A 21,908-nucleotide genomic window follows, 5' to 3' on the forward strand; every position below is an offset into this window, starting at 1 on the left:
AGGTTCAAAGCCCGCACACACACATGCATGCAGGTACACACGGGTTGGCTTCCATAAAGCTAGAGTGGAATATTAAATATCAAGTACTGAATTTTTAAGTGTACACTTAAGAACTTATCCTTAACTTTACATATACATAGATAACAGAGTGGTCACTAAAAGCACCTTAACTTCAGGACAGATGGTAAGTTTTATTTTTTTTTGTTTTATTTTTTTTTTATTTTTTAATTTTTTTTTATTTTTCGGTACGCGGGCCTCTCACTGCTGTGGCCTCTCCCGTTGCGGAGCACAGGCTCCGGACGCGCAGGCTCAGCGGCCATGGTTCACGGGCCCAGCCGCTCCGCGGCATGTGGAATCTTCCCGGACCGGGGCACGAACCCGTGTCCCCTGCATCGGCAGGCGGACTCTCAACCACTGTGCCACCAGGGAAGCCCGATGGTAAGTTTTGAGGTTCTTATTTCAACTGTTCTATGTACAAAATGCCCTAGAAGCAAAGAAACGCTTCAAGAAATACGCAGAGACAAACATGATGTAAAGTGTGACTGGCCTCCTCATAGCGTCCCTGGAAGATGAAGAGCCTAAGCACTTGGAAAGCTGTTAGCAGGCAGTGCGAGCTGACAGGGAAGCTGTGGTCTGCACTGATCCTCTCCGACAAACTGAATAGTACCTCTTGGTGTCTACTTCCTTCCCTTATATACACACTCACCAGGTTGGTCACCATGAAGGCCCACAGCTCCTGGTGACTGGTGAGCCGCAAAGCTGTGGTGAACTGGGCTTTAGCACTGTCCATGCAGTTGACAGAGACACAATACAAGCCCGGCAGTGTATGCTGAGTGGTCGGAGCAGAGCCAGGGGGGTTGCTGGCACAGCTGACAGACCTGGGAGATCTCCTGCAGTGCAGTGGCCTTATGTCCTGTCACGAGCCTGCACGTGATGATGTGCTCAAGCAGGATTACTTGGAAGGAGGACAGGATGGGGCTGCAGTAGTGCACCCGGAGCTTCTCCAGCTACATGAGGGTCTTGTCTGTGGACTTCTGCACTTTCTCTAAGTAGCCGGCTTGCATGGAGTGCATCACAGTCACCAGGTAGACAAGCAAGCACATGTGCTCCTTGGGCAGCCAGTGGAAGAGGTTGGCGTGGTTGCTGGGCACTGTCTTCTCAGGTGCAGTATGGAGATGGTATGGATGCACTGCGACAGCTGCTTCAGGCACCGCTTCACGCTCTTTACCTGACCAGCACCCAGGTAGTGGGTAACCTGGAGCACCAGGAAGAAGACACACAGAGACTCTTTTCTGGATGGGGTTCCCATGCCAGTTCTCAACTATCTGTCCACAGAGAGTCAGCAATGGGTGGACTTCCTGCAACTCACGCTCCGTCAGCTGCAGCATCCCTTTGCTGAGCAGGACCAGTGGCCGTGTGTACTCAGATCCCACCACCCGGAGGGTTCTCGGCCTCCACACCCAGGAGGTCGCAGGCTGACACCAAGTCCTCTTGGTCCTTGGGCCTCTTTTGTCTTTGGGGAAGAGGAATAAACTCCTGATTTCCTTCCCTCAGAAAAAATGAACTCAGACATCCCAGAAGCCTTCCAGAAAGAGCTCACCTGCCTTGTGTGCCTGAATTACCTTCTAGACCCAGTCACCATAGGCTGTGGACACAGCTTCTGTAGGTGCTGTCTCTGTCTTCTCTGGGGGCAAGCTGAAGACTCTGCCAGTTGCCCAGTGTGCAGGCAACGATCAGAGCAAACAAACCTCAAAACCAATTGTTTTCTGAAGAATCTGGTGTCCATTGCCAGAAAAGAAAATCTCGGGTAATTCCTGAACTCTGAGGGACATATGTGTGGGACCCATAAGGAGACAAAGATCTTCTGTGAAGCCAACAAGAGCTTGCTCTGTTTGTCTGCTCTCAAGGTCAGGAGCACAGGGCTCACAGACACCGTTCCACGGAAGAGGCTGCTGAGGAATGCTGGGTGAGTGATGTCTGTGCGAGCACGTAGAGAGCTGGAGGATGGTACAGCCAAGAGATTAAAAGGATATTACAATCAGGACTTCCCTGGTGGCACAGTGGTTAAGACTCCATGCTCCCAATGAAGGGGGCCCAGGTTCAATCCCTGGTCAAAGAACTAGATCCCACATGAATGCCCCAAATAAGAGTGTGCATGCCACAACTAAGGAGCCAGCGAGCCACAACTAAGACCTGTCACAATGAAATAAGTAAATTAAATATTTCTTAAAAAAGGATATTTGATCATAATGATGATTAAACCCTGTCTTTACTGAGTGCCAGGTACAGACCTAGTTAGCAGTGACAGAGCTATGAAGAAAATCCTGCAGCATACCTGCCTTTATGGAACTTGTATGCAATGGCTGGGTGATAAAGTTAATTGAAATTCTTTGGGTGATACATTATTATGCTCAAGGCTCTATAAAGCCTTCATTTTGAGAAGGAGTCTTTGTCTCTAAAATCTACAAGTGCAAAAAGTCTTTTCCATTGGATACAGGTTTCCTGACTCTGGACAAAGAAGGAAGATACAGTACATTGGAATTAGCGGACAGCAAGCATCACTACATCCAAATTCTGATGCAAGATGCCAGGCTACCTGAAAATTAGCCATGCTCAAGAAAATCCTGTTCCTTTCCCTAGATCTAAGATTCCCTGGTGGTGTGTGGTTCTGTAGTGTGGAATCTTCTAAAACTGATCCATAGTGAGGAAGAATAGGGGAATGTGGTGATCTGTTCCAGTCCTTCCAGTCTTCCTCTAGGTCCTGTACCTGACCTCGTTCCCACCTCAGGATCTCCACCTACCTCACCCTATTTACCCTTCAAGTCTGTCTTCAAATGCCACTCCCTTACACTAGCCTAAGTTTATACTTCATTTTATCTTCCTTTAATATACTCCCTTTTTTCCCCTTTCACACACTGACTCAAATTTTAACTACGATTCCTGTAGCATTTATTCAGTTCCTTGCTCCCTGACTATAGCCTTCATAAGGGTAGGCATGATGTCTGTCTTGTTCATGGCTACTCCTCAGTACCTAAAACAAGTGTCAATAAATAAGCAACAAAATAAGCAAGGAATGTATTCAGATGTATTATTCACAGTATTGAAAATATGTTTACAGATTGAAAGGCAGAAAGTCTTAAATCACAGTGACAAAATTCCAAGTAAAAATATTGTTTGCTAGTAGATATGAATTTAATCATCTAGAGTGATTTCAGGGAATCCCATATAAATCTTAGACCAACAACATTTTATTTTCATTCTTAGCTTTCCATTTATTGCTGCCTGTTCTCTCCTGTTACTGGCTAATTAAAAGTCTTACTATTCATCTATATTAAGATTTTCTAGTTCAGGGCTTCTTCAACATCAGAGCAATTGACAGTTGGGACTGTTTTTTTCTTTCTTGTAGGTCTGCCTTGTAGGATGTTTAGCAGAAACCTTGGTCTCTACCCATGAAATATCAATGGTAACTTCCAACTGTTACAACCAAAAATTTTTACACATATCAACAATTGCCCTCTGGAAGAAAAAATCACCCCCATTTGAAACCACTGCACTAGTTGATGGAAAAAAGTAGGTGAGACATTGATAATGATGAAATAATATTTGTATTTTTAGGTATGACAAGAAAATTTAAACATAAAATTCTCTTCCTGTGTTTGTCTGGGCCTCCTCTCTCCCTCCCTCATGTGCAGTGTGCATCTGCATTCCACACTAACTAGACCTCCTCAGACATGGGGGTGCCCACTCCAGCATAACGATGGTTTTCTTCCCTTTCTTCTAATGTTGGCAATGTAACTTCTTGAAGAAGAGCATTCTTTCTCAACTCTGTAAGGGATCATAACGACTTGCTGCTAACTTTGTATGAGTTACCTGGACTGTATATCTTTGGTGAACTTTATATAAAATAACAATATGTCATTTTGATGTATGATCCCTTTGTCCTGAAAATTTATGTGACTGTTCCTTCCATCTCTAACAGGTGGAATAGTTCTCAGAGCGTCTGAGGATCCGTCTCCTGGGTTATACTCCTCAGTTTGGCTTGAGTAAAATGCTCTTTTTTTTCCTTACCTTGATTGTTAACTGAATTTTCATTGACAACAAGATCCATAAAATAGTTTATATAGATATGCTAACTGATTCCTAAAGTTATATATAAAATCTAGAGCATGTAAGGCAGTAACACAGAAGATAGTGGAAAACTTGCATATAAGAATATAAATAAATAATAATATGGAAGAGAAATACAAAAAAAATTAGTTACACAGTCCAGCCACACATTACCTAAAACAAGACACACTTTTTGATATATACAGAATTACACATTTGTGTTCAAGGATAGGATGTTGAGGGAAATAATAGACTCTATTGTATGTTTTTACCTGGTTGATGAAGAACAATGTTACCACAGAATTGTTGAGAAATGATGTCAGATTAGTCTGAACATTTACTGAGGCAATGGTTCCTTCACTCCATATGAGAAGCTTCCCTGGACTCTAACTCTCTAGAAACTGTGCTGATCTTCCAAGCACAAGGCTCTACATAACAGACAAATTTTTCTTCATCATCCTTTTTTGATTTTCACAGGCTGCTTCCTTTCAGTAAATGTGATTTTTCTACTTAAAAGGATTATGTTAATGCAGGTTAGTTGTGGATGTTTCCCAGGTATCTTGGAAATGAACCATCGGTGAGGGGAGAAACTCACATAGGAAGAATTCCTCGTGGCTGCAGATAAAGTAACACAGAGTGAATGATGCTTTTCCTAAAATGGGATTGAAGGAAACAATTGCTACTAATCTCCTTTCCACACAGCAACAAGTCTCTCTTCTTCCAATTTTTTGTAGATTTTCTTCCTATCTTTTAAAAAAAAGGTATTTCCTTATGATTTTCTCTAGTAAGAAAGCAATAAACTTAAGCCCTTCCCTTTAAAACAGTGGCATGCTTGTACAATTCAGAGTCCCCCAAAGTTTGAAAGTTTTCATGCTCTAAAAGACAAATGTTTTAGGTGAACAGAAATTAAATCCTATAAAAAAGATAGAATATTAAGAGATAAAATGTTTAAAAAAATATTCTATTAAAAATGTAATAAAATATCAAAGAGATATGAGGAAATTTGACCAAAATCACACATCAGGAGTTGAGCTGGGGACGAAAATCATATTTTCTGCATTTTTCATTATCTAATAACAGGAACTATATTTAACATAATCTTGAATCCTTAGTCACTAGCAAGGAATCAAAGGAAAGCCGACAGGAGGAGAACCTGGGCAGTCATCTCCGCTAATTCTTAGTATCTTTAGCTGCAGTGATAAAGGTCAACTATACGGTGCTGGTAAAATCGAGCTCACATGGTAAGCACTCAGTTTATGCTTTCAAAGTACCATTTATTTCCTTTATTTTGCCATTATTCTGCTCATTTTCCTTAATGTTTCTTTAAAATTATAGCTTTCCCAGGAATTTATCATGGGCCATATTCTCTTCTCACTTTATACATTCTCTGTTTTACATGTTTATCTCCCTTTTTAAACTACACATATGCTGAATTTTCTGTATCAGTTTTTTTATTTCCATCGATAATCTTCTCTGAAGATTTTTTTTTTTTGCAGAATCTTCTTTTGAAAAATCTCTGACACACACACACACACAAGAAAAGTGACCAGCTAAATAAATAAATAACCTCTTCTGGGGATGAGAAGACTCACATGATGGGTTTAACTGGCAATGTTCCCAGTGGTCTCACCTTGATTTTATTACTCAATTGTAAATATGACCCAGATGACATTAATTCTAATAAAGGTCATCAAAACTGAAAGATGTAGAAACGTCTTTAGAATAAGAAATTCTTGATATTATAGCTACGAAAATGTATCCAGTACACATTTTCCTCACCTTCCAATCAAAGACAAGTCCAAAGGCCCACAGTAGCTAATTCTGCCAGTATGTACAACTAAATGCAAACTAAATAAGAAGAATATTAGCTATAAAACTTTCTTTGAAAAGGGGCAAAATTAAGCTTATGAAATTCAAGGTGTAATGACTGTTGCTCACTGAAATTTGAGTGTCAACAGAAAGCACTCAGGAATTTTAGGTGGAAATGGAAAGAAGTGATGAGTTGAAGGCAAATAAAGTAAAATTATACAATCTGAGATCACCTGGAGAGATGCAGTTTGTCAAAAGAAGCTGATAAAGAAATTTGTTAGTTAATGAAGGGCTACATGAAACAGGGGACAAGAGTAGAGAGAACGTTTTCTATGAAAGCTAGGTAATATAGATGGACAGAATAAGGGCACATTTCTGATCAGTATTTCCAAATTTGGAGAATCAATTCTGACTTAGTCTTCTATTTCAGAGATTCAAAGATAAGTAGATATTCCTTGTCCATGACCCTTAGGAGCCAGATGCTGAAAAGGTAAACACTCGACATCTTGACGATGGTGAAAAGCAGAGTTTACTCTTCTGGAGAACTCATTCCTGGTTCTAGCCCGGAACACTATGACATCGTTCTTGTTGAAGATCAGTTTATTTTCATGGAACATAACCTCATGTATATTTCTTCTGCTGTTCCTGTCATTGAATTTTTGGCTTCTAAACCAAACCAAAACAAACAAACAAGAGCTTTTAATGTGCATCCAGCACTTCCAGATAAGTTTTGAAGCTTGGTGTGTCATGTGCCTAATCTTGACCCAACAGGGTGGAAACACAACTGCTTTGGAACACAGTACATTATTTTCTTACACTTAGATGCCCTTGCTCAGGATATTTTCTCAGGATGGCTAAGAGATGGCATCAATAAGCTCTTTTTTGTGCACTTAGAAAAAAGCCAGTTATTGAAGATATCAATCTTCCTCTTGATTACCTGTTATATATGAACGGACACGTGAAAGAAAAACAGCCTCTGGGGACTTCCCTGGCGGTCCTCTTCCACTTCAGTGTTCCATCCTTGGTCAGGGTACTAAGATCCCACATGCCACTCAGGGCAGCCCCCGATAAAAAAAAGAAAGAAAAAAGAAAACCAGCCTCTGAGTCACAGTCTTTGTTAGAGCAAATCAGCCTGTCCCCTAACTCATTCGACAGATTTTCACTTGCCCTGAGTATCTGAAAGAAGTGAACTCCCAGTTTCACGGTATTTAGCACATTACAGTTTATGCAATTTTTTCACATTTCAGTAACCATTTATCCCATGACCATATACCAAGGTATTTTGTTTTTCTTTCTTGGTTTCTTGGTTTCTTTCTTTTCTTTGTTTCCTTCTTTATTCAGTTTCTTTTTCTTCTTTCTTCCAGGGTATATGTATCACTCTATTTCTAGAAATGTGAATTCTCAATCGTGTGTATTACCCTTTCAAATGCAAATCTGTTTTGTTTTTGTCAGTGCATGATGTTTATATCACCTAATGCTAAGTGATTTTATATATATGCCTGTTTAAATCCTGTCTCATGAAAGACAAATATCATATGATACCGCTTATATGTGGAATCTAAAAAAGGGTACAAATGAACTTATCTACAAAACAGAAATAGAGTTACAGATGTAGAAAACAAACTTATGGTTACCAGGGGGTAAGTGTGGGGGAGGGATAAATTGGGAGATTGGGATTGACATATACACACTACTATATATAACACAGATAACTAATAAGGGCCTACTGTGCAGCACGGGGAACTCTACTCAATACTCTGTAATGGCCTATATGGGAAAAGAATCTAAAAAAGAGTGGATATAAGTATATGCATATCTGATTCACTTTGCTGTACACCTGAAACTAACACAACATTGTAAATCAACTATACTCCTATAAAAATTTTACAAATAAAAATAAATCAATAAAAGTAAATCCTGACTGTCTCATTCTAAGTCTTGTTTTCTGTTTCCCATCACTAGGAATATTTATCTTCCACTAATATATATTTGCCATCCTGAGGAAATTTCAAAATCCAACCTGTAGAATAAAATTACAGTATAGGCATTTCAAATCTCAAAATAATAGAATTTCCTCGGCCTATGAATCTGGAAATAAGTTTCTATCTTACATTTTGTTGACATTATGATTTATTATTTTCAGTCCTATTATGTTAACCTGTATTTTGGAAAACTTTGTTAATGCCAGAAAAATATTGTTTGTATTTGCTCTTTCATTTATTTATCCATTCATTCACCACATTTTTATAGTATTCTACGTTTTAAGCATGTGTAAGATAGTGGGAATATAGTAATTAAAAAAATACTGTCCTTACCTTCTTACTATTTTCAGTCTAGTAGTATCCAAGCATCTAAGCATCCACCAATTTGATGAGAGAAATGGAGAGAAACATATGGTATCCTGGGCACATACTTGGCCTTCAATAGACAATGGAGGTCAACTAAATTACTTAATTCAGTAAGGGGACATAGCAGGAATGGGATGAAACCTAAAAGCAGTAGCCTTATATTCTGATAAAATTCTCATTCTTATTCAGCACATTTCAACATAAGTACACTTTAAAAAATAAGGTTAAATTGGATATTTAGCAAAGTTTACAGTGACCAGTATCCTACTCTCAGACAGCAAAATCTGCTTCTCAGGTGGTAGGACAAAGATTTAAGCACCAATGCTACCTAGCCCTCTCTCTGAGAGTCATGAAAATTATTGATTTTAATGAGTCAGGATCCCAGTACATGAAAGTTAGAGAGCTTTAATAGACACACTACTGTCAATGCCAATCCGGCAACACAGGCAGGACGGGGCCACATTTTCAACTCAAAAAGAATAATGCATATGTGTGCCAGGTGAAATTAGATGTATAATCAAAGAAATATTGTGCCAGACCATGTCATATATAGGTATATATGGAACTCTGTTTAATCAGTAACATATTATCTATCAATATATCAAGTTCTGAGTAATCTAATTTTAAAAACTGTGGAATGGTGAATGTACATATAGAAACGGAGGAACATTTTAGGTTTAAATCTGGACAATGGTTCTCAAACTTGACTGCACGTTAGAATCACCTGGGGAGTTTCTAAAACTCCCCAATTTTAGGCTATGCCCCGGAACATTACATCAGAACTTCTCTGATGGGACAGAGGCATCGCCGTTTTCCAAAACTCCTCAGATGATTCCAACGCTCCGGCAAGTTTGAGAATCAGTGGTTTAAAATTCTTCACACATCCCCTACTCACCTCAAGGTGGAAGATTTGAATGATCAGGCATGAGCACTTACCATTTGTTTTTTTCTTCCCTTTGCCCTACCTCAGCGATGATCAGGCTTTATGTGCCCCGGGAATTACTTCATAGCATAGCAGACTCAAGTCATAGTTAATTCATCACGTATCTTGTTAATGGGTGTGTGGGGAGGAAAATTTTTTCTTTCTTCTCTTCTAGGTTCTTTGGCTGCTCTAATAATTAAATTGACATATGGCAGATCAACTGGAGAAAAACAAATTTGATTCATATGTATGGGAGCTCATAGAAAAATGAGACTCAGAGAAGTGACCCAAGTAGGCAGCTTTTATACCTTTTAGACAAGAAACAATACATTTGTGAAAAATTGACAAAACAAAGAAGTTTTGTCTTAGGGTATTAAATTAGTAAACTAACACAGTTTGTTTATGCAGCCTTCTTAGCTTTCAGTTTCCTATCTTTGGTGGTTAGAATATCTCTCTACATTCTGTTAACAGGAGGATACCTTTTGTATGGGAGATTTATTTCCTGCTTTCAGGGGGACAATGAAGGTTCAGAGTGTCCTCCTTGGTTGTCTCTTAAGTATAACCAGAATGTCAAAGTGGCACATTTTAGGGTGGCCTGCACTGAACCACATCAACTGATAAGTTCAGATGTACTAGGAACACGTCCTATTACAACCATATGCAAAATTTTAGATCTTCACATCCTGAAAAGTATGAATTCACTACACTCTAATCTTAAATGATCACACTTAAAATTATGAAGAGCTGAGTAAGAAGCATCAGAAGCTCTGGTTAATGTGTAATGCACATGCACACCGCACATTGTGGGGAGAGGAGGCCTAAACAGACACTGAAAGGGAAATTTACGTTTAATTTCTCTTGTCCTGCCTTAAAATATAAATTTTATTTCATCAGTAGTTACAGAGGACAAAAGCAATTTTCAAAGAAGCTGGACGGGGAGCAGGCACTAGGATGGGAAGAGGTGGGTGTCAAAGGAAAGCTTCACTTGACGACTTGTACAGGGCGCCCCCAGCTGGTTCCTCTGACTGTCATACTTTACCAAGATTTTTTAAAATACAAAATATTTAAAAAAAAATAAAAATATTTATGAGGTCAGAGCAAGAGTACAAATTGAGGTCCACATACCACATGTCAAATATTTAAAATGTCTAACTACAGCTAGCAAACTGCTAATAAATATTCTTATCCTCACACTTTGGCAAACATTTAACTTCATAGAGACATGGAAGGCTGGTTGATATTTATAGTTGTTGGACCTTGTCATGGTGCTGACATGGTTCACCTAGGGGAAAAGCAACCCAGGCAGAAAAAGCTCAGCAGCCCCCGGTTCAGGTGGGGAATTTGGGAGTTCCTGATAGGAGAAATTCTAGGAGGTAAAAAAATGTGCAGACTCCTCTACCTGTAGGATTGGATTGGGTATATCTGGAGAACACCAGAGAAATGCTCTACTGCCCAGGACACAGGCAAATCTTCCACCCATCACTGCTTTTTTTCTCTGAATTTAAGAGGGGAGGACTTCCTTGGTGGTCCAGTGGCCAAAACTCCACGCTCCCAATGCAGGGGCACCAGGTTGGATCCCTGGTCAGGGAACTAGATCTCACATGCTGTAACTAAGACCCGGCACAGCCAAATAAATAAATACATAAATAAATAAATAAACATATTAAAAAAAAAAAAAAGAGGGGAGAATGTTCTGTTCAGCGACCTTGACAGAAAAAGTGCTCTGCCCCCATCCCCACAACTACTAGGCTCTCACTTCCCTTCATTCCGAATTCCCATAGTCCACACCTTGCCCATTTTACTGACTCCATGCAGTGATGTTGGAGGGTCAGGAGAACTGGGGGACTTGCTGCTTCCAAAAGGTGACAATCCATTTTGCCCACACTCTGCCCCATGAATAGTTACCTGCTCAGCTGGGTCTCCTCCAGCTGAGACCCTGTCCTATGGCTCCAGAACCAAAAGGCACCTCCTGCCCTATCCCTTAATAGCTAAACCCAGGGAAACTCCCAGACCTCAAAGGAAGAAGAGGAATGGTGACCTCTTAGGGGAATTATGCATATGCACCAAGTGGGACATCCTGGAAAATGGGGCTCCCTCCCTCCATCTCTCATCCAGCTCAGACTTTTGCTGGACCCAAGGGTTTCTGCATAGCCAAGGCAGTGCTCTAAGAACGCTGTGCCAAGCTCTGAGCTGATTCTTCAGAATCCACAGTTTGGTTTTCCCTGACTGCACGAAGAATATTTGGAACCAGTGGTAACTAGGATGGAGGTTGGCTCAAGGTGGCAAATAACTCCCCCCATAAACAGAGAACTAAATGGACTGAGACATAAGTCGATATAAACTCCATACATGAGTACAACTCCTCTTCCCTTCCCTTGGCCCAGAGGGTTGCTGAACTGGGGCATCTCATCCTTTCTCTACTGCTCCCCCTTAGCTGGCTTAAGGCACACCAGGCAGAGAATCTCCAGTTCTGCTCTCGCTGGGAGGCCTTGGGGGGCTTGATATGGAGTGTGAGGGACAGGAGAAATCTCCATTCTGGTGGCCAAAAGTGCTGTTACGTTAAAGTCTTACAATGAAATACAAAAATAAATCAATCAATAAAGCGCATCCTCCAATACAGAATATAAACAAACCTCAGGTAAAATATTTCCGAGTTTTCCAACAGGTTTTCTAAAGTCACTAACTGATGAAACAATGTGTTCTAGCTTTTTTGTAAGTTGTAAAAGTCCTTGATGTCCAGAAATTTAGATATACAGGTGGCATTCATGGGTGGGTTTGTTGTAAAATCTGTGTCTCTTGATGAGATGATGTTTGTGGAGCTGTGTTCATGAAGATTAGCCAGGGTGTTAAATAGATCTTTCCCTCTGATTTTAAGAGATCTAATTACCCATATTAACACCCATCCAAAGACCCCTGAAATGCACTCACTTGAAAGAAGTGGGTGTGGTCTTCAAGGACTCAATATAAGGAGATTCAAGGAGGCAAATTCATTCTTCTTCAGAACAGAGTGATGGTGTTTGGAGCTCACCGACTACAGTGACTTCTGAAAGCTTCCATTACCAAACTTGGAAGCCTTGATCTTGGGCTGACTTCACATTATTACTTCCCCAGCAGGCATTGATAAGACTACATATATATATTCCTTAGGTAAATACACAGTTTACATAAGAGGAGTCCATGCTACTTTCCCAAAACAAACAATAATATAATAATCTTAATTTATCAGCAAACTGAGGTAGTTTCTATGCAATGCTTTCATTTGTCAAATTTTAAAAATTACTACATTCTTTCACCCGTTTTTATGAATTATTTTGCCATCTTGTCTTGCTATATAGTTTTGGAATAATTTGATGATTAATTTTAGGTCTATTATCTATGAATTCCTTGGTTGTTTATATAGATTATAAGGGCTCAGAAAGTAGTTTCCAGGGATCGGGTAATTTTTTACTTAGTGTAGATCCTAAAAATGGGTTAGGAGCATTTTGCTCTACTCATGTAAATGTGTTACAAGTGGTAATATGTGTGTATGTTAGAGAATATTTGGCAAAAGATAAGTAGATAATGCAGTAAATTATTTGAGAAAAAAATTGTTTTTGAGTGTTGGTAAATGACTCTTCAGAAACCTCTGACTTAGAGCAAGCAATAATGAAGGTGTCTACAGAAAAGTGACATTTGTAACTGTGCATAAGTATCAGAAATTAGAGTGACCATTCATGTGGTATAGAAATTCAGATCAAATAAATGTTTTTTACAAAATAAAAGTTTAAAAGCATTATTTGTTTTCTGGTGTTGTCATTACATGAGAGTTACATCATTTCACAATGGGAAGGAGTTCTTGATAGTAGTTCCAAAGAACTTAGAATAATCCCTTCTCCTTAACGTTTTGTTTTTAAATACAAGGGTGTCAATAATAAAGGTAGGAGGGCAAATTTAAAAACTTACTATACTCATATAAGAAGACTGAAAGCCGACCCACTTTTACAAAGATTAATCCTATTAACTCATATATTCAGAAATTGATTTTTAATGGTGATTTCTGTTTGAGATAAAGGATATCAAAGGAGAATATTTAGTTTGTGACTGTGTCTTGTATATGCACATTTTCATGCATTTTAATCAGTGAGTTGCAATAAAGGCATTTTCTAGATCATGCGTGAGGGACAGACGAAGTGGCATTGTGTACATTTCTTCATTTTTACAACCGTGGTTTTTTTTTTAATTATTTATTATCTCTTATAAGGATGTTGTTTTATTAGCCATTACATCCCCAAGCTGATAGATTGTTCCTTGAACTGTAAATTTACCAGAAAATGCTTGTGGACTCAATTAACATACTTAGAGAACATGTTGCTTGCATTTTGTCTCATCTTGGAAACTTATGACTTGTGGATTTTAATTTGGTCAAAATTGTGATTTCTGGCTCCCACATTTACCAGCAGGGTAATTTTGAACAAGAAATCCTGATAGAATGGTTAAATGAAATAATGAAAGTAGAAAAGCTTAATTAACTACCCTTTGTTAAGTCAATCACTGGCTGGTAGTATTACTGATTGATTTTTCAGAACAATTAGGACACACTGCCTGGAGTTATAAACTGAATGAAACTCCAGATGTCCAAGCTATTTGGAAGAAACTAACACCACAACAAAACTGATTTTCTTATATACAGAAGGAAAACTGTTGGAGAGGTGGATGACTCTTGGTTAGGAAATCTTTATAGGAATTTAAAAACTGATTTTGACTGGAATATTCTTTTCTCCCACAGAGACGATTTCCTTCAGTAAAGAAATAAGCAATCACAATATCTAGCTGTTTGACAATGTGAGAAGTTTGACGTGTAGACATGACCATCAAGATGTATCTTTGAATTCTGAAGGATCTAAATGTTTTTTTGGTATGGTCCACTGTATTGTGAAAGAATTATTATTTTTTTACTTTAAGTATAGGTGATTTACAATGTCACTGTTAGTTTCAGGTGTACAGCAAAGTGATTCAGCCATATATATATATATATATATACACATATATATATATAATGTATTATTTTTCATATTCTTTTCCCTTATGGGTTATTACAAAATATTCGGTATGGTTCCGCGTGCTATAAGGACCTAAATATTTTAATGTATGAAACATCATAAAACATCACTGATGTGCTCCCCGAGGAGCGGCGGAGAGGCGCAGGAGGAAAAAGAGGCGGGGAAGAGGAGGGGAGTCGCCCGCTTCCCAAACACTCTCCGGGCGGCTGTGCGCGACGCCCGCCGCCGGGAGTCCGGACCCGGTTGCCCGCGGCCCCTTCCTTCCCGCGCCTGCAGCCCGGGAACGAAGTTGCCGAGAAACAACCGGCCGAGGGCTCAGCGGGGCGGCGCTCTGGCCTCTTTGCGCGCGCCGCCTGGGGGAGGCGGCGGCGCGGCCCGAGGGGAGGCAGCAGCAGTTGGAGGGCTTGGCCGAACGCAGTAGACGTAGCCTCGGCGCGACGGGAACGGCGGCCGAAGCGACCCGACTTCGCGGCGCCCGCACCTGAGTCGGTCCTCAGACGGCAGCCGCGGTGCCCGAGTGCTTCCCCGGGGGCCCCGGGCGGCGGCGCGAGCCCCGGAGAGGAGGGGGGCGGTCCTGCGCGCGGAAGAGCGGGAGGCTGGTGCCCTCCACCCCCGCATCCTACCTTCTCACCGAACTCTCTAAAAATAACTCCGGCCCGCTGGGGCCGGGAGGAGCCGCAGCTGCAGTCCCCGAGAGCAGCCGGGGAGGCGTGTGGAGCCAGGGTCCGGAGGGAGCCTTCCCGGCCGCGCGGAGCGAAGTTGGCGGAGGAAGCAGGAGCTCCCGGCCGCCGGGCGCCGCGCGACCCTCGCCCCGCCGACCCCCTGCCGCTGAAGTTTGGCTGGTTGGGCCGAGGCGGGCGGGCGGAGCGCGCAGGCGGGAGGCGGCGGCCGAGGGCGCACAGACATCCTGGCCCGGGCCGCGGGGGCAGATGGTGTCCTATGTGGAAAACAGCTTCCACCGGGCGGTGATGAAGAACCCAGCTGAGAGGACCCCCCCAGTTGCTGACTGGATAATGACGCATTCTCGTCAGCATTGGGATGGTGACTACGGGGGATCCTGCTGCCAGCCGTCTTCAGAAAAATAAGCCCTCCTGATCCTTGGGACCATCAGACACTTAGGATCTAACGCTTGAAAGAGTTGCTTCGCATGTTAGGTATTGGACGCCATTTGTTCAAATCCAAATGCTCTCCTCTGCCGCTGTTATTGTTTAATGAGGGGAGAAGAGAATAAAATAGACGCTTCCACTGGCTGCCTTGGGACAAGGCGCAGGAATGGCACCTGGTACCGTTATTTATTTTTTTCTGATGGAGCCGTCACATCTGGGGATCGTAGATAGATTGCACATATTCATCAAATGTGTGGAAGATGGATAATAATTTTACAAGGAAAATTCATTTCACAGTGTCTCCAGAAAGTTCCTATTCTAAAGGGTTGCTTTATCAAAAACAAGGAATATCCTGCTTTGGTCGTGTTGCACTGCCTTTCATGTGCCTTCTGCGTCTGTTCGTTTTACAGTTGTCAATCAGTCAGTCTTCTGCGTCTGAAAATGCACGTTCCAGGGCTTCCCTGGTGGTGCAGTGGTTGGGAATCCGCCTGCCAGTGAAGGGGACACGGGTTCGATCCTTGGTCCGGGAAGATCCCACATGCCACGGAGCAACTAAGCCCGTGCACCACAACTACTGAGCCTGCGCTCTAGAGCCCGCAAGCCACAACTACTGAGCCCACGTGCCACAACTACTGAAGCCTGTGCACCTAGAGCTGTGCTCCGCAACGTGAAGCCACCACAGTGAGAAGTCCGTGCACCACAACAAAGAGTAGCCCCCGCTCACCACAACTAGAGAAAGCCCGCGCCCAGCAACAAAGACCCAACGCAGCCAAAAATAAAGAATAAAATAAATAAATAAAAGAAAATGCACGTTCCCAGTCACAGTGTGATGGAAAAGCAAATTTCAGTGAAATGTTTCAATGCCTTTCAGTGTTTGAAGTTCCTAGTGAAATCACACATGCTGAGAACGTTAGAACCTAGCAATGTGGGTCAGAAATGTCAAAGGCCTTTAGTGGAAATTAGAGAGCGGGGGAAGTGGTGTCTTTGGTTGGTTGATTAGAATAGTAATGACTCGAATGTGTGTGTGTGGGGGTCACCAAACAAGACTTGAAGAGACAAAACCTACACTGTGTCAGCGTGTGGATTGTGCCAAAGAAATGAACTGTTAAACTTTCCTGTTTCCGTGCCGGTTGTGGAGAACAGAGTGAAAACCGACCAGCACAGAACTTGGCCTGAGTCAGAAGTGGGCCAGTTACTACTGAACGGCAACGTGAAAGCTTCACTGAGGGTCTGAAAGCAGCACATTTCCTCCCACCACACCTTCATAGATCAAGTCACCTTAGAGAAACCTACCAAACATTTTGAACGTTCGTAAGTGTCTACCCTACTAACTTTGATGCTCATTTGGTTATTACTAATGCAAACTCATGTTTATTTATTATTGTTTTAAAGAGAAAGTAGTTGGAAATGTGAATGTTTTCCATCTTTACCTGGCTTTTCAAAAATAATCTTCTAAAAGTTTGAAATTTACTCAAAAGTAAAAAAAAAAAAAAAAGCATCACTGATGTGGTGGGGATTACTTGACCTCTGGCAACCATTACTGGGAGCCGGATGTGGGTGACTCTTGGGACTCTAGGGTTCCATAAGGGTTCCTAGGTAAGAAAGAATGGTACACTGAATCTGAGGACATATTTCTTCTTTTATGTGAGGGGGAAGATAATCATGACTGTCTCTTGACCACTTCCCCAGTGTTGGCAGTATATAGAGAAACCTATATACTGGGTTGGGTTTGTGTGTTCCTTGATAATCACAGTGGAAAGGTGAGGTTTTTAAATACTGTTAAAATTTCCTTCATATGGAGGTGCCCAGCTTGATCCTTCACTTTTCCTGTCAGCCCTTTGTTAAACACTGGCCACATATAATGAGGGATAAATCAGGAACCTGACTATACCCAGCAACTTCCTATCTGAGAAGACCTTCCCAGTCGAAGTAAATCAATAATACTTTATTGTCATTTAAGCTTTTTCTACTTTAACCTCCTTTTATTGCTATTTAATATGAAGATACCATGAGATAAATTTTGTTGGCTCCATCTTTTTAAAAGTAAAGTCATCTCTCATGGCCGATTATCTAGAATATATGCTGTGGTTGCTCACCTGTTTTGTGAGCTGGATGTAGTTACAAAAATATATGTGTGGTGTGTATGATTCCAACTTAATGCTCTTTTTTTTTTAACTCTCAGCTTTATTACCAAAGACACACTCTCAGACACTTCATTCAGTCCTCAATTCTTTTTTTTTTCTTTCATATAAATTTATTTATTTTTGGCTGCGTTGGGTCTTCGTTGCTGGGTGTGGGCTTTCTCTAGTTGCAGGGAGTGGGGGCTACTCTTCATTGTGGTGCGTGGGCTTCTCATTGCTGTGGCTTCTCTTGTTGCGGTGCACGGGCTCTAGGCGCGCCAGCTTCAGTAGTTTTGGCTCGCGGGCTCTAGAGCACAGGCTCAGTAGTTGTGGCTCGCGGGCTCTAGAGCGCCGGCTTCAGTATTTGTGGCTTGCAGGCTCTAGAATGCAGGCTTAGTAGTTGAGGTGCACGGGCTTAGTTGCTCCGCAGCATGTGGGATCTTCCCGGACCAGGGCTCAAACCCATGTCCCCTTGCATTGGCAGGAGGATTCTCAACCACTGCACCACCAGGGAAGCCCCAGTCCTCAATTCTTCAGAGATTTTACCTGTATATATTTTTGAAGCCACGATTGATTGATTGAAGAGCAATTAAAGGTCTTGCTTCATACAGTTCATGCCTTGGGGACCAGGCTGAGTTTTGTCTCACATTTCCTTCCTCTTCTCAGTGAAGTGACCCTTCTTCACCCAGGCTGAAGCCTCACCTTTCTTATGAGGCCTTCCTACCCCACCCCGGCCCAGGCGTTCCTGCAGACTGAAGTGCTTTGTCACCACTGCTGCTGTCTGCTTCCTTCTCCAGATTCTGAGCACCTCACTTGCAGGACTCTCTTCGTTGGTTTTACAACTTGAATGTCCTGCCTGTAACGCGATGGGGCTTTACACAGTGAATGAGTTCAAGGTAAGTGTGGGAGGGACGGAGGTGGCGTTTAACTGATGAGCAGAGCTGGATGGCAGTCTGGCAAGAAACACAGGGTTGCACATCGTGGACAGACTTGGTTACGTACAATCCCCATATCAGTTGGAAACCTTCTCCCTACTCTTGTTCTAGTATAGCCTACTCACTAATTCACCCTCAGAGAGAAAATCTATTTTACAGGCAAATCGCCACTGACCCTCAGGACCAGAATAGGTCTTTCTTTACATAAACGCTGGTCTTTTCTTACATAATAGTTTAAATTGCAAGAGATAAAGGAAGTGTTCAGTGCCATATTCCCAGCAGATAATGTCTTTATCTGCAGATAAAGACAGATAATGCCCAGTGTCTGGGCACTAAAATATTTGATGAGTGAATAAATTAATAAATGAGATGAGATGATTGTCTTATTGGCAGTAGGGTTTTGATTACGGTGTGCTACTCAATAATCTTTCTTACAGTTTACATAATATACAGTTTCCTTCTAAATTACATTTCTGAAAGGAACGTAGTTTTGAAACACTTATGATACCAAAAATTTCTGATTAATAAGTGAGAATAGTCATTAAAAGAAATGTTATAAGCCACTGAAAAAGACATAAAATGAATCAGAAGAATAGGAAATGTTGAAGAGAATATGGAATAAAACAATTACTTCGGCCAGTGGTTCTCAGAGTTTGGTTCCAATTCAAACAGTATCATCATCACCTGAAACTTGTTAGAAATTCAAATTCTTGGCTTACACCCAAGACCTCCTGAATCAAAAGTCATGTGAGTGGGACCTGAAATCTGTAGTTTATCAGTCATTCCAGGTAATTCTGATGACTTCTAACGTTTGAGAAACCCTGAATTAGGCTGATTTACAAAGAAACAAAGACTTAGGAAATTTCTTACTTCTCAGATCTAAAGTATCACTAGACACAAATTGATTCATTACCATTGATTAACTATAATGAAAAAAGCATAAAGATGACGATTAAGTTTTTTTTAATTTATTTTATTTATTTTTGGCTGCGTTGGGTCTTCGTTGCTGGGCGGGGGGCTTTCTCTAGTTGCGACGAGCGGGGGCTACTCTTCCTTGTGGTACACAGGCTTCTCATTGCAGTGGCTTCTCTTGTTGCAGAGCACGGGCTCTAGGCGCACGGGCTTAGTTGTTCCGGGGCATGTGGGATCCTACTGGACCAGGGCTCGAACCCGTGTTCCCTGCATTGGCAGGCAGATTCCCAACCACTGCGCCACCAGGGAAGCCCAAAGATTAAGTTCTTAAAGAGAATGTTGAGGATTCCAAAAATAAATTTGAATAACAGATTATTTTGTGGACAACACACATAGTCATATTTCTTGAATTGCTGACTACTTAAACTACACTTTTTGTTTTTTGGTCTGGGGAAATACAGGAAGCAGACAATATTAAAAAAAATTCCATATGTAGTTAGGTATAAAACTAATGAATTTAATTTATTTCTTGAAAATTATTCAGAAAAGACATACAATCAGATTTGTAGGAATGTTATTTTTGGAATAACATTTTATTGGAATAATTTGGAGGCATGTTATTTTGTACTTAAAATTCTGAATATATGTGGTATGAAGGGATGATTTCAACCTGTTATATAGGCAGCACAGGACACTGAACCCTGAGAAAGAGGAAACAAATGAGGGAAACCCAGTGATAGACCCACCTTACTGCCTGAAGATTTCTAGGTCACAGCACAGGGTGGGGGCACCCTGAGTGTAGATGCGAGTTCAGGGAGGTCAAGGTGGTTGGAGTTCCCAGGACTGAAGCCTGCTTGAGGGTAAAGCTGCACAGAGAGACAGAGACAGACAGAGACAGACATCTCTAGGGGGCCCCAAACGTGGAGTCTGCAGCTGAATGCCAGTCAATTAATGTTTGTGAGGAAATATTCCAGGTCAAGAAAAGAGGACCCAAAGAGAACCAGTAGAACAATCCTGCATCTCACACAGGGCTGGGAATAGTTGTTTCCTCATTCACAATGGGAAATCCTTGAACTACATGGGATATAGGGGAGAGGACGCGCAAGGGGATTGCCCCTCTGGTGGGGAAATCAAGCCCAGATTAAAGACTTCTCTCTCCCCACTAACAGAGTTTAAAAGCACACTTTGAAAGTCAAGATTTGTTCCAGAGTTAACCCCACTTCTACACTCCTGTGCAACCATGCCTTCTGTGGCACAAAGAGGCAAAGACAACAGAGAAATTAAAGGCGGTTCCACCCGCACTCCTCAAGTAACAGACACCCCTTCTCCCAATTACTCTGGCCTGAAGGAAGGGCTCTCCCAGGGCCACTGGTGCCCATGCCACTGGCACCACTCTGCCATTTTGCTGTTGCTACACAGCGCAGCTTCATGACTGAGCCTGGTCTTGGGTCAGGGGTGGGAGAGAAAACAAGAAAAAAATGAGACTCCCCACCTCCACACTTTTCTGTTTTCAGGGGCCTCTTTGCTGATCCTCTGACGGGAAAGAGAGGGTCTCTTGGAGTTTTTCTGTGAGTTCCTGCTGTGTAGTTCAGACACTGGGGACTTTCTTTGGTCCCGGAGTAAAGCCAGGAAAGAAAAGAGCCATAGGAAAACCAAATTTTTGTCACTCAGTTCTTTGAGATTATAATTCATTAGACTGATGCGCCACCTGTGCAAGCACCAGGCTGACCTGGCTCTGCTCAGAGACACCCTCTGGTCTGAGTCTTCTTGTCCCTGACAGTCGATCACTCTCCCCAGCCTCTGCCACCCCCTGCCCTGCTGTGGAGCCATCGGGCTCACGTGAGCTTTCCGCATGTGTCGGAGCAGTGGGCTATGGCAGTCTGGCCTCTGTCAGAGATCAGGACTTCTCCTGATGTGCGGCTGGGTAAACTACAGCAATGCCTCTCCCACCCCGCTCAGATGCCTCCCCAGTCCAAGAAGCCTGTGCATTCTACAGCCAGCTCTTCCCCGGGCCCTGGCAGCCCTTGGTCCAGTGCAGAGCTGCGATGTGAAGTATGCTTCATGGGGCTGGAGTGTTCGCTAGGCTCAGGCTGGGCACGTGCTGGGGCAGTTTTCAATCTGCCATTTCTGCCCTGCCAAGGGAGCCAGCAGGCACACACATACTCCTCCCAAGCAGAGCCCAGGCTTCCCACATCCCTCCTGCTAGTCCCAGAGCAACTCCAATCAGCCAAAGGAGCTAGTCTTCCCTACACAATATTATACACTAAATGGTCCAAAAGGGTTGTTTATGTACTTCTTAATGAAAAAAGTTTAATGAGAGAGCTTAAGATTTTAAATAGAATGTTGGGGATTCAGAAAATTAGTGAAACATTTTGGAAAATAGATTATTTTCATGGAAGATATACACAGTTATATTTTTTGAGTCATTTGCTTACTATAAAAAGAAGAAAACCTACTTTCTTTAGTTTAGAAAATACAGGAAACGAATAATAGCCAAAAAATACTCTAGATGTAAGTAGGTAAAACATTAGTGAGTTCAATTTACTTTCTAGAAGATTAGTCAGAAAAGACTTTGTAATCATATATGCATTATTGGATTATTTAAATTTC

The 21,908-nt window shown here is 41.8% G+C and overlaps 1 pseudogene; it reads right to left on the bottom strand.

The window, feature by feature from the left end:
• Nucleotides 1-478: 478 nt before the first annotated feature.
• LOC149748785 (uncharacterized) lies at nt 479-15,247 on the bottom strand (annotated as a pseudogene).
• Nucleotides 15,248-21,908: the final 6,661 nt, after the last annotated feature.

The sequence above is a fragment of the Delphinapterus leucas genome, chromosome 7 (genome assembly GCF_059928025.1).
Source record: "Delphinapterus leucas isolate spDelLeu-1000000601 "Yukka" chromosome 7, BTC_Dleu_Yukka2, whole genome shotgun sequence".
Taxonomy (NCBI): Eukaryota; Metazoa; Chordata; class Mammalia; order Artiodactyla; family Monodontidae; genus Delphinapterus; species Delphinapterus leucas.